Source organism: Cydia strobilella, chromosome Z, assembly GCF_947568885.1.
Source record: "Cydia strobilella chromosome Z, ilCydStro3.1, whole genome shotgun sequence".
In the NCBI taxonomy this organism is placed as follows: Eukaryota; Metazoa; Arthropoda; class Insecta; order Lepidoptera; family Tortricidae; genus Cydia; species Cydia strobilella.
This window is the reverse complement of record NC_086068.1, coordinates 15,289,819-15,301,875: the sequence shown is the minus strand read 5'-3', so window position 1 is coordinate 15,301,875 and position 12,057 is coordinate 15,289,819. Positions and strand designations below refer to the sequence as shown.

Below are 12,057 nucleotides of genomic sequence, written 5' to 3'. Positions count from 1 at the left end.
GATACCGGTATTTTTGTATGGGAACGAAACCGGTATTTTTTCGTTCTTTGTTTATTATTTCATTCTTAATTGAGCAATGTAATAATACATAGTCTTTACCTAAAAACACAACTAAGTTCTACATTTGATCTATAAAATAAGTCAAAATATATGGTTATATCGAAGTTTTTCAAAAAACCAGTTCTGACCCATGCCGTAAAGGCTCTCTTTATTGTTCAAAAACTGATGAAAGTGATGAAAATGTTGCATTTCATCCACAAGAGTGGCAAAGTAAATTGTTGCATGTTTTAAGTTGTTTCCTCATCGTTGTTTGGTAGAAATTAATTTTTTTATGTGTTGATTTTTATTGATAAATATTTAATAACGTTCATTTAGTTTTAATTTGTACCTACCTAACATTTTACAGTTAGTATTTTCCTTGAGTTTGGGTGGCGAACAATGTTGTGTTTTACTCGGTAGCAAAATTTGTTTAACTCTATGCTCGTGGTTCAATTTCGGAAGAAGTATTTGGATCATTTCAGTAGAAATCGCCACTGCAGTAGAATCCCAATGCGCCACAAGTGGTTTAAGAACACTCAAATGTTAATCATTTAGGTGGCTTGAAGAGTGGCAATTGTACCTTCAAAGCCGCATTCGGCACGCCACGCTAGCCGCGGCGCGGTTTGCCGGCCCCTGAGGTAAGTGGCAATTGTACCTTAAGAGCCACATTCGGCACATCACGCTAGCCGCGGCGCGGTTCGCCGACCCCTTAGGTAAGTGGCAATTGTACCTTCAGAGCCACATTCGGCACGTCACGCTAGCCGCGGCGCGGTTTGCCGACCCCTGAGCTAAGTGGCAATTGTACCTTCAGAGCCACATTCGGCACGTCACGCTAGCCGCGGCGCGGTTTGCCGACCCCTCAGGTAAGTGGCAATAGGCATGATGACAGATTTTGAAAAACTGTCCTATAGTGTTAAGAATCATAAATTATTTACTATGAAAACCATATTTCTGCATTTAATAAAGGTTTTGTAGGTAAAAACTTTGTATACTTACCCATAAAAACTTGATCGGCTCGGAATTGCATAGAGAAATGCTAAAAAAGCGCACTTTCATACTAATAAAACCCCCAACTAAAACTAAATTTGCAAAGAGATTTGGCAGCTATGGAAAAACATCAGTGTACAATTCAATACTAAAACACTGTTACATCAAGGACCTCCCTGTTTCACAGGCAAAGCGAGTTATTTGTGACTGGTTAATTGATGGATTATAATAAGACTGAGGAGATAGTGCAGTGACGCTACGGTGCACTTGTATGGAGAAAGGAAACATTGTATAATGCTCTAAATTGTATAATTGTATAATGCTTTAAATATCGCGGCCATAAGCCTCAATTTCTGTCCATATGTAGTAGTACTCTATGTTACATAATAAGACACTTAACCTATAGGTATAGACACTTAGCCTTAAGAGACTTGACTGACAGACTGACCAACGTAAATCCCTAGTAGCTAAGGTTATTAGCATTAGCACCTATCTTCACCTCTAGACATACTTTTTTTTTTCAATCTAGTTTTTAATTCACTAACTGGTCGCTCAAGATACAGGCTATGCCTACTTGCCTAGTTTGGGGACCCCTGTTCATACTGTTATAAATGTACCGCTGTATGCGCGCAACCTGGACCTCATGTATACCCCATCTGCAAATTCCCATCTTTGTGTGCAAAATAAATATATTTTCCCCTCACTAGCTCGGAAAGCCGTCTTTTATCCTTTAAAACAAGCGGGGAAAAACGCATTTTATCCACTAGCGGGGAAAGTAATTTGACCTTGGATGGAGCGTGTTTAAGTAGCTTGACAAATAACAAAACGTAAAACGCTCATAATAATGGTTCGTTCGATATTAATTATCATTAAATAAATGGTTTGAGAATCTAATAAAAAATACCAAATTTAGCTTTATTTAATAATTTTAAGTCATAAACCTTAAAATTCCATAAGAAACGTTAGATTTTTTAAAATGATGTTAAATATAATTCTGAACGCACAAGTTGAGTCGATGCAATTTCAAAACGCATCGTTGACATTTCATACGTCAGAACAGAAATGTCAACATTGTCAACAAAATTTTTACTGTTCTTCTCACCGACTCACGTAAAAATCAGAATTTCTAGTGTTTTCTGTTATAATATCGTAAAAAAATTAGTGATTCCAGTGATGAAGATGATCTAACGCCAGTGGATGTTGCTCTTTCCTCGCTATAGTGAGGGGAAAAGTTTTGTGTTACACACGGGTGCAAATGTATTTTACTTCTCGTGTGTTGAAACACTCGCTACGCTCAGGATTCTATTTTAGAACCACTCGCTTCGCTCGTGATTCAACTATGGAATCCTTTCGCTTGCTCGTGTTTCGATTCCACACTCGCGGGTAAAATACAACTTTGCACCCTTGTATAACAAATAACTATTTTCATTTTCATTTCGTATTATTAAATATGAATACCAAAGTGTATAAATGTTGTGCGGTTCCTCAGTGTAATAATACATCAATAAAAACCCCTAATAAGTTATTTGTGCATGTTCCAGACAATAAAAAAACACGAAACAAGTAGCTTAAACTTGCAAGGCGAGACAACGGCCGTATTGCCTAAGACTCATCTTTATTTTTGCGAAGATCATTTCGATGTGAGTATTTAATTTATTTAGTATCTATCTTGTTTGAGGCGTAACTTTAATAAAAAAGTTGCATAAGAGTAGGTTTTTGAGGTTAGGTTTCAAATTACACCAGTGTTGTCTTTAATAGATACCTAATGACAAATTCTTTAACCTGCTATGGAATACACATAAAAAGCGATTTTACAGGATTTGGATTTAGTTATTTACTTAAATTAGTATGATTTTTATATAATTATAAATATTGTTTATTGTACTTACAAGGAACTTTTGACTTTTCTAAATTCTGCTGAACAAAAGTCTTCGTTTGATTGTAAAAACCCTCCAAGCATCATCACATCGATTCTAGGCAAATAAGCTCTGTTTGCCTTAGTAAATCCTTGTTCCATGATTCAAGTTATTATTATTAGTTAATATTCGGTTTAAATTACTTAAATTGAATTCGTGAATCGTAAATTAAATAGCATGACAACCATAGGAGAACCAGTACTTTCAGTATTTTGGATATTTGTTTACATGAACGTGACGTCATTCGGTCTGATTGGTGTTCACCGAATCATGGCGGACTTGCGTATTTTGTAATTTTATTTTAACAAAACATTTACCAATCTCGCCAAATATAAAAAAATAAATGCGTTTTTCGTATTCTACGACTAGTTTCATTAAATAAATATAATATTTTAGTGACTTTTATTTACTGTCATCATGCCTATTGTACCTTCAGAGCCACATTTGGCACGCCACGCTAGCCGCGGCGCGGTTTGCCGACCCCTGCATGAGGTAAGAGGGGGCTAGTGGTAAATTATAGTTTTTATATAGAACGCGTACGCGTTATAATTAAGGGCAAAGGCAGACTCCACCACAAACTTAAAAGGTTAAAATTGTCTAGCTTAAAAAAACCCTGAAAACAAGTCTTATTTATATTCAGTTGTATATATAATTTAAGTAGTGATATTATATCACTATACATATATCATATATTTAGCTAGTGATATAGCCGAGGGATTTTACGAGCAAAATTTTAAACAGTAGTATATTTTCAGTGTGAATGAGATAAAAGGTAAAGTTCCGCGCGACGGACATATCTTTGGTTTGCTTTTAATTTCCTGTCTATACGCCCTTAAGTAATTGGCTTAAAATAAATACTTTAATTTGTTTTGTTCCCAAAAGTTGTGTAAATACTTAACAGTTTAAAATGAATTCATAACTTTTCCCAGCCGTAGTTATCGGATAATGTGCGAGACCGTTGTCACCCCCTTTTCACATTCTCTTTTCTTGTACTTAAAGGTTAACTGGAAGAGATACATTTATTGTATTATATGTATATGTGGATACCTATGTAAAGAGGTGAAGGTAATAGCCGTCTAGTAAATTAGTTTAATGAAAGGACCCAAGACACATTATTCAATATATTACATAGTTGGAGAACCCTAGACGACCGCGCTAGAACCATAATTTATCAAATGTACCGTCTACGATACAGCCATAGGAAAAACAGTAATGCAACGAATGGCAAGCTTGTCCGAGGATCTTCATTAGAATACTGTAATATCATGCCAATTGAAACGACCTTTTGAACGTCGCGTATTTATAGTCAGTTGTGTACATTCGTAAATTCCCGTCACCAATATTTCATGTTATAATAACGAGTACACCTAAGCGAATTTTCCCAGAAAACAAAACATTCGAGAGAGTAGGTATGAATTGTCTCAAATGATTTTTACGCCGCACACCCTAATATGCTAAATAAGAGCCTTTGTTTCTTTTGTTCAGCGGTTACCAATGCTACCGCTACTGACTGAACGGGAACAAACTCGTTTAAAAAGAAATTTTACCGCCATATTTAATTGCCCCGCGCCCCCCGCCATCGCCCCATCAGCGCGTGCGCAACGAGCGACGAGGCGGGCGGCGCGGGCAGTGCACGACGTACAACCGCCGCGGACACTCGTGCCTGAGGAAGGATTTCCAAAGAATCCGAAACATGTCGCCAAAAGCGACTAAAAATAATAGTGAGTAAAAACCGTACTGATCTAAAAATAGTTTACGTTCGATCTTATATGGTTCAAATTTATGTAACAGCTCCTGAGGCCACACAGGCAACCGGTCGTCCTTCATTATGACATAAATTTGAACCTTAATACTATCACGATAATTGCTTTTTAACGACATGGTTGCTTTGGCACGCGCTCGGCACGCGACAGGCGCCTCTCCATAAAAAAACAAAGGCTTTTGTTTAAAAGTAATTTGAGAAATTTCATACTATAATTGTTAGGTATTTTCATTCGCATCGCTTGGTAGCACTTTGTGCAGTGAGTGAGGGAAAGAGTAAATACTTATAGTGAAAGAGAATAATGGAAGCAAGACGTATATCGGAGAGATTTCTACTTGACTTTGTAATATTCCTTTCAGAATTTGTAATATACCTTTCAGATAAAAAAATTCATCACACTTGCGAAGAAACACAAACATTTAGTCAAAACATCTAAATATTGATTAATTTAGTTCATATTGAATTGAATGAATTGGGCATTTAGATTTAAAGTTGTACCCCGAACTTGCATTTTTGATTTTTGATTTTTTATATTATTACCACTCACATTCAGAGCTCATTAGATCATAATACAAGAAAAAGGTGCCTCCAAAATATCATACATGTTTTGTTTATCCGTTTTGTTACCTTCTTTAATTCTGAGTCAAAATAAAATGAGAATGCTTAATTCTAAAGCAAAAATTGGGGATACAACTAAATATGAATCACCAATTCTCTAGTTGTTTACTTACATCATTTTTGATAAAATAGATCCAAGACTCATTCCCATGAGTAAAATTAGAACAATGACCAATTGTTCTGGGCAGACAAATAGAACAATATTTTTCCATTTGTTTCCACCTAGTTGCTCAAGGGACAGAAACAAAGAGGAATATGCTACTTTTTAACCCTAGGACAAATAATATAACATTCTACCGGAATCACAGACAAACAATAACCCACTTTCAGAGTATGAATAATGAAAACTGTTTGTTATCGCAAGCTAAAAATTGTGCTTTACGCAAGTTATTTTATTAATCTATCGAAGAAAACTATAAAACCTGCACTTAAGCCTTCAGACTCCCAATACGGTCCATATATATGCCATTATGAAGCTGGAGGTCCTTTTCAATAAATAAAATGACGCAATGCAGTACTACCCTTTGCTCGGAATACACACAGGATTAACGTTTATTATTGAAATGACTAATTCCCACTTCACATACTCGTATACCTAGTTATGTACAACACATTCGATGACCGAAATGAAACAACTTTCGATTATTTGACAATACCTATATATGATTGAGCCTGGTGAGTTTTCCGGCGGTAAAAATCTTTAATGCTGTTTCTTACATTGTTAATAGCAGTAACTAAATTCAAAATGTTTTAATTCTATAATGAAAATGTTGGCTATCCTAAGTTCGAAATTTACTTCTTGTATATTTTAGCAGTGATTCTAAAGCATTACATAGGTATTTTACAGCGTCCCTAACTTTTGCTTGAGTCTAACTTTTTATCTTTCCCCCTATCTAAATATGCCTGTAAACCTTTTCGTTTAAGAAAAATTATTAATTAATATGGTACTTAGAAAAAAAAACTAAACCCTTTCAAGAATCGTAACTGTTAAAAATACATGTGTAAATTAAGTGTGTGTTATGTTCGGCGCAAGCGTCTTAAACGTGGACACCGCAGCGGCTGTTTGTCATAGCGCGTGCACGAGTTTTATGTAACGCGGGCTGATCTAAAGCTAAAGAGATCCGTGGACTAGCGACAGCTAGGAAACTTTGCTCATTCATCTTTTCCCTAAAGACGGGGTGAGGGGTCCGGGCCGCGCTGCGCTACTCCGCGCGTGTTACGTAACTGTGGCAGAGGGCCGGAGGGCGCCGCCGCCGCTACTTCTACTCCAGCCTTGCCCGCGAGCGGTCCTGTGGACGCAAGCCGCACATATTCGCGCCCTCGCCGGGAGTTGGCGCGCCGCGACCCCGGTTCGACATCAGCCACGCTTCGCGCCTAACGCACTGCGTTTTTTCTTTGTTCTAACTTCCCGCAATTTCGCTCTTAACTTGAATACTATACTTGTACTACACGTCACGACTGAACCGGTAAGACTTTTGTTTACAAAAAATCTTAACACTTTCACTATCCCGCTCCGCAACATGTTATATAACGCACGATCATTGTTTTGGTTGCTTACGTCTTTCATCTTCCTATGATAAAAAAATCTGCATTGCGAATTAACCATGATGTTTTTTTATTGAATGCATTTTCCTTTAGAAGATGTAGGAAAGTAATTTGTAACTTTATGAACAGGTAATTTAGGTAGGTACTCACCATATTTTTCGAGATTTCGGCCTGTTTCAACCTGTTGTTCTTTTAGTTACGTTTTTCAAAGTACGACATATGGTGTATAACATTTTTAGTTATTTCAAGGATACAGAATCTTTACAATAAAACAGTACCAGAAAGGTTATTGTTAAATTGTGTGTGCGGAGGAGAACGTCTCTCCCGCGGCGGTGCCACAAGGCTCCCGAGGGCCTTTTTGCTTTGTTATGGTCGGCAAACATACACATCAGGCCATGCCAGTCCAATTGCTTTTCACAAATTTTGTTACAGTCTATTTTATCTTATGTAAGTTTGTTTTGTGGCATCTACATTTTAAAATGAGGATTACCTTTTGTCGGTCATCACTTAATTATTTCGATCAATTGAAAAGGCTGTTCTAAATAAAAACCTTCCATTTAAGCAGTTACAGGGTACTCTCGCCGGCTACGGCGCGCATATATCCGTGTTCATCGGACAGTTATCGTTACAGTTGAGTTATGGAAGCAGGGTTACGTAGCTACGGGTGCTACGGAGTTTCGTAGCCCGGCTCAGACTGTATGAAGTTGACTTGAAAAAGTGCATTTCATCGTTAGTTTAAGCGGTACATATGACTTTATTGATAAAAGCAGTCCAGGGTTAAATGTAATTTTTGCCGTCCCTTGCCACGGTCCGTGATTAATGTGCTCAGTGCGTAATGCGTACGTACGCGGCATATAAACACTTGGGATATAAACACTCTTACTTTATTCAAATAACGGAAGCAAATCTTGAGGTGTAAGGGATATAACTTAAATTGATGTAGAATGAAGAATGGTCTAGGGTAGCCGTATAAGTAATTAATTTAGCAAAATAAACATTTCCATGTTATAAGTAACTCGCAGGCAAATATACTAGTTTAAAACACGACTATCACTGATCACTACACGATATTACTAAGGCTTGGTATCAATAACTTTACAAAAATCCTTCAAAAAACTAGTACCAAAATAAACTTTGAAACTGCATTAAGTAGCTTAAAAGAAGTAAACTTTACAGACATTTATAAAAATGATGACCCCATGTTACTGGCTATATAATAAGCACAATTCGAAAATGTCTTGCTACAAATACGATAACAACACTTGTACCTAGAAATAATCGTATTAAAAAATCCTGGATAACTCTGGGAGTTCTCCGATGCATCAGAAACCGAAATAATATGCAGCGAAAGCTTAGGCTGGATCCTGATAATGTAGTTCTTAGAACAACATATCGAAGATACCGAAATTTCTGCAATGGCCTTATAAAAAAGCTTAAAAGGAAATACGACAGAGATAACTTGGTTAGCTCTGGTAAAAACTCAAAAACACTATGGAAGGCAGTAAATAATATAACAAATAGAAAACAAAATAAAAAAGAAAACGTGGAACTACTTGACATTAAAAATACCCCCATCGAATCTCTAAATGAAGTAAATCAGTACTTTTCAACCGTTGGCAAGTCTCTTGCTGAAACAATATTGTCCAATAATAATGTTGGAAGCCACATAAATCACAATCTAACTAACACATGTATGCCTTCTTTTGTACTCTACGACACAGATCCAAATGAGATATATACTACCCTTTCAAATTTAAAATCGACTAGTGCTCCTGGATGGGACAACATCTCTACGTAGTTCCTGAAACTGGCTAGTGGTATTGTTGTTCCGATCTTCACGCACTTAGTGAACCTATGTTTCAGTCGTGGTATCTTTCCCGACTCTTTAAAACAGGCTATCATCACTCCCGTTTTTAAGAGTGGGAACAGAAATTGTATATCCGATTACAGACCTATATCGGTCCTACCTGTCATATCAAAAATTATAGAAAAAGTCATAAATACCAGAATATTAAACTTCCTAAATAAATTTAACATTTTGTCAAACGTCCAATATGGGTTTAGACGAAATCTCTCCACAGAAGACGCAGTATCAGCTCTATCTTCTCTAATAATAGACAAACTAGACAAAAATAAAAAATCACTTACCGTGTTCTTAGACCTAAAGAAAGCATTTGATACTGTTTCTGTTCCCATACTAATTAGATCCTTAGAAGCCACTGGAATCAGAGGAGTACCACTGTCGCTACTTACCAGCTACCTTCATAACCGTAAGCAAAGAGTTAAGATTGGTGAATATCTTAGTGAGGAATGCGACATAAGTTATGGCGTTCCTCAAGGAAGTGTTCTCGGACCAACTCTCTTCTTAATATACGTCAATCAACTTTGTCAACTTAAAATCGAGAACGGATCGATTTTTGCTTACGCTGATGATACAGCTATTGTGTTCTGGGGGGATAACTGGGAAGATGTAAAGAGATCCGCCGAGTCTGGACTAGCAAAAATTGCTCAGTGGCTACAAAATAATCTATTAACATTAAATATAGCAAAAACGAACTTCATATGCTTCACTAAATACAAAAGAATGCAGCCCAAGTCTACCTTTACTTTTAGAATACATACCTGTAACGACCTACATGTAAATTGTACATGCTCAGAAATCCACAAAGTTGAGTACACAAAATATTTAGGCGTTATGATAGATCAGAGACTTACCTGGCATGTACATATTGAACTAATCATGTCGCGCACTCGAAAGATGATTTGGATCTTTAAAAATCTTCGACACGTAGCAACAAAAAAGCTACTTAACCAGATTTATATTTCTCTCGCTCAGTCGGTTCTTGCCTACTGTATTCCAATCTGGGACGGTGCCACAAAAACTAAGTTTTTGGAGTTAGAAAGAGCTCAAAGAGCGTTAATCAAGGTAATGTACTTTAAGCCCTATATGTTCCCTACCAGTGAGCTCTACCAAATTTCGGACCTGCTCTCAGTTAGAAAGCTATATGTAATTAATGCAGTTTTACGAAGGCATAAAGAAACCGTATACAAACCTGAAACAGACGATAATAAATCTAAAAGAAGAAAACCCGACGTAATATCCGCTCTCTCGGCTCGCAATACCTAAATCCTATCCGCTCGCAATACCTAAATCCGTATTCGCAAAGAGGCAGTACGTAGCTCAGTCGGTAAAATTGTATAATTATACAAATAAGTTGTTAAATATTTACCCCGCAAGCTCTAAAGAATGTTTAAGTAAACTAAATACATGGATTAACACTAAAAGCTATATTGATGTTGAAAATATATTAGTTGGAGTCGTCTAATATTAATTGTATACTGTATACTACATCTTTAAAAAAAAATCTTCCTGCAGCTAATGCATGGGTCATCAGATTCATTTTTACGCATCCAGAACCTATACACACGCACACAGAAAATTTACCTAAATTTAATAAACATGCACGAACACACACACACACACACACACACACACACACACACACACACACACACACACACACACACATCCCCTCGATTATTAAAACTTTATTAAAATTGTAGTCCACCTCATTGTACCTTACATAAAAAGAAAAAGTACTCTATTAAGAACAGATTTTTGTTAAAATTAGCTTTATATACTTAATTTCTTTCTATTTTTAGTTATTTTGAAGAAACATTAGTTTTAAGCCACAGCTATTGCTTTTATATAAATTCTGTTACCACCTACGGGAGAGCGGTGTCTCTTGACACAAGTGTCATTGTACGCTTAAAAAGAGGCACCTGCCCAGTTATAATTACGTTTGTTTGTGCGAACTCAATAAACATTTTTTTTTAAAGATTTATTTACATACAAGATATATACAGTGGTACTACGTAAACGAAATTAATAACTAGCTTAAATCTAAAATAGGCCCTTGAGGCATTGTACCAAGGATGCTGGCGGCATTTCCCCGCTGTATCGCAATGCTGATACGTTGTGCGAGAAAGCCGCCAGCTCTTCGGTCACCAGTTACGTCAACCAGACGCTTCGCGATTTCTGCAAACAACTTATGCGCGCTGGGACCCCATGGACCTAGAGTTTCAACTCCAAATGGAACGAAATGATACTCTCTACCGAGGCTCTTATATTTATTACGTTTTTAAATTTCGGCGCTTTCCGCCGCTCCGCCCGCTTTTACATTAGTCCGTTGGAGGTGGGACGGTGCCAGTGTGTCTACGCAGGTAGCATCCCACACCAACATCCGTCCCAAACTCCAAGGAACCAAGGACATCCCATCGGGCCTCTTGCCATCATCTCTGATAATGCCAGTCGGCTCAAGAAGAGCGGGTACATTGATGGTGGCAAGAGACCGACGGATTATGTCATTAAGCGACGCATGTCTTGAAAAACGGCCGGCACTTTTTTGACAAGATAATCCATGGTGTCCCAGTCGGTCCACGTCCGTGCCACAAGAGCATATGTGTGGCGTACACACCGAAACCCCGAATCGCAAACCAGTCGCCAGTCTAAGGGAGGCCGAATCCAAGAAAGTACCAGTATTAGGCGAAGGATGGGCATGCAGCCAGTAACCCGCTTCCCGGGCTCCGACCGCCAAAAGCCTCGCGCGGTCTGGACCTGTACAGTTGTTTAGGAGAATATTGTAAGTTAAATCACAGTAAACATTATCCCAACTCCTTTGTGAATTTGGGTTGTCTGGAAATTGTTTTCCCGGGCAAGCAATTTTAAAAGCATTTTTGGCGTCCTCAAAGCCCGCAATCTCACAGTTTGTGGGCAAAGCCCTTAAAATATTTCCTATGAGACCAGACGTGCTATGAGTGGACGCCAAAAAGGCTGGGGAAGCCACACTGGAAATTTTGCGAATTCCTAAACCTCCAAACCGAATAGGGCGGGACGCTTGAGACCAGGAAGGCTCACTTAGCTGAATGTTTAGAATCGTCTCTAAACTAATTTTGATCAAATCATCTAAAGGCGACAATAAATTTTGATGTTTCCAAAAAGGACAGCAGCGGAGCACATATGTAAATTTAGGGACAAAAAGACAAAATTTAAGAATCACAAGAGCATAATGAGGGCTAATTTCGAATAAGCGATTCGTTTGACTTTTGAATTTATTTATTTATTTTTATTAAGTAAGAGTTAAACATTTCCATGTTATAAGTAAGAAAAGTCTGCAGCTGTCATTCAAT

At 37.5% G+C, this 12,057-nt stretch overlaps 1 protein-coding gene and 1 long non-coding RNA gene across 3 annotated transcripts in view; one reads left to right on the top strand and one right to left on the bottom strand.

The window, feature by feature from the left end:
• The window catches only part of LOC134754495 (uncharacterized), a 400,626-nt gene that overhangs the window by 294,245 nt on the left and 94,324 nt on the right, over window positions 1–12,057 (bottom strand). The gene's annotated exons all lie outside the window — the stretch shown is intronic.
• The window catches only part of LOC134754436 (frequenin-2), a 211,130-nt gene continuing 205,498 nt past the window's right edge, over window positions 6,426–12,057 (top strand). For both annotated transcript variants that reach the window (XM_063690761.1, XM_063690762.1), the window contains exon 1: window positions 6,426–6,788. The gene's annotated coding sequence lies outside the window, so the exon portion shown is untranslated. The remainder of the gene's footprint in view (window positions 6,789–12,057) is intronic.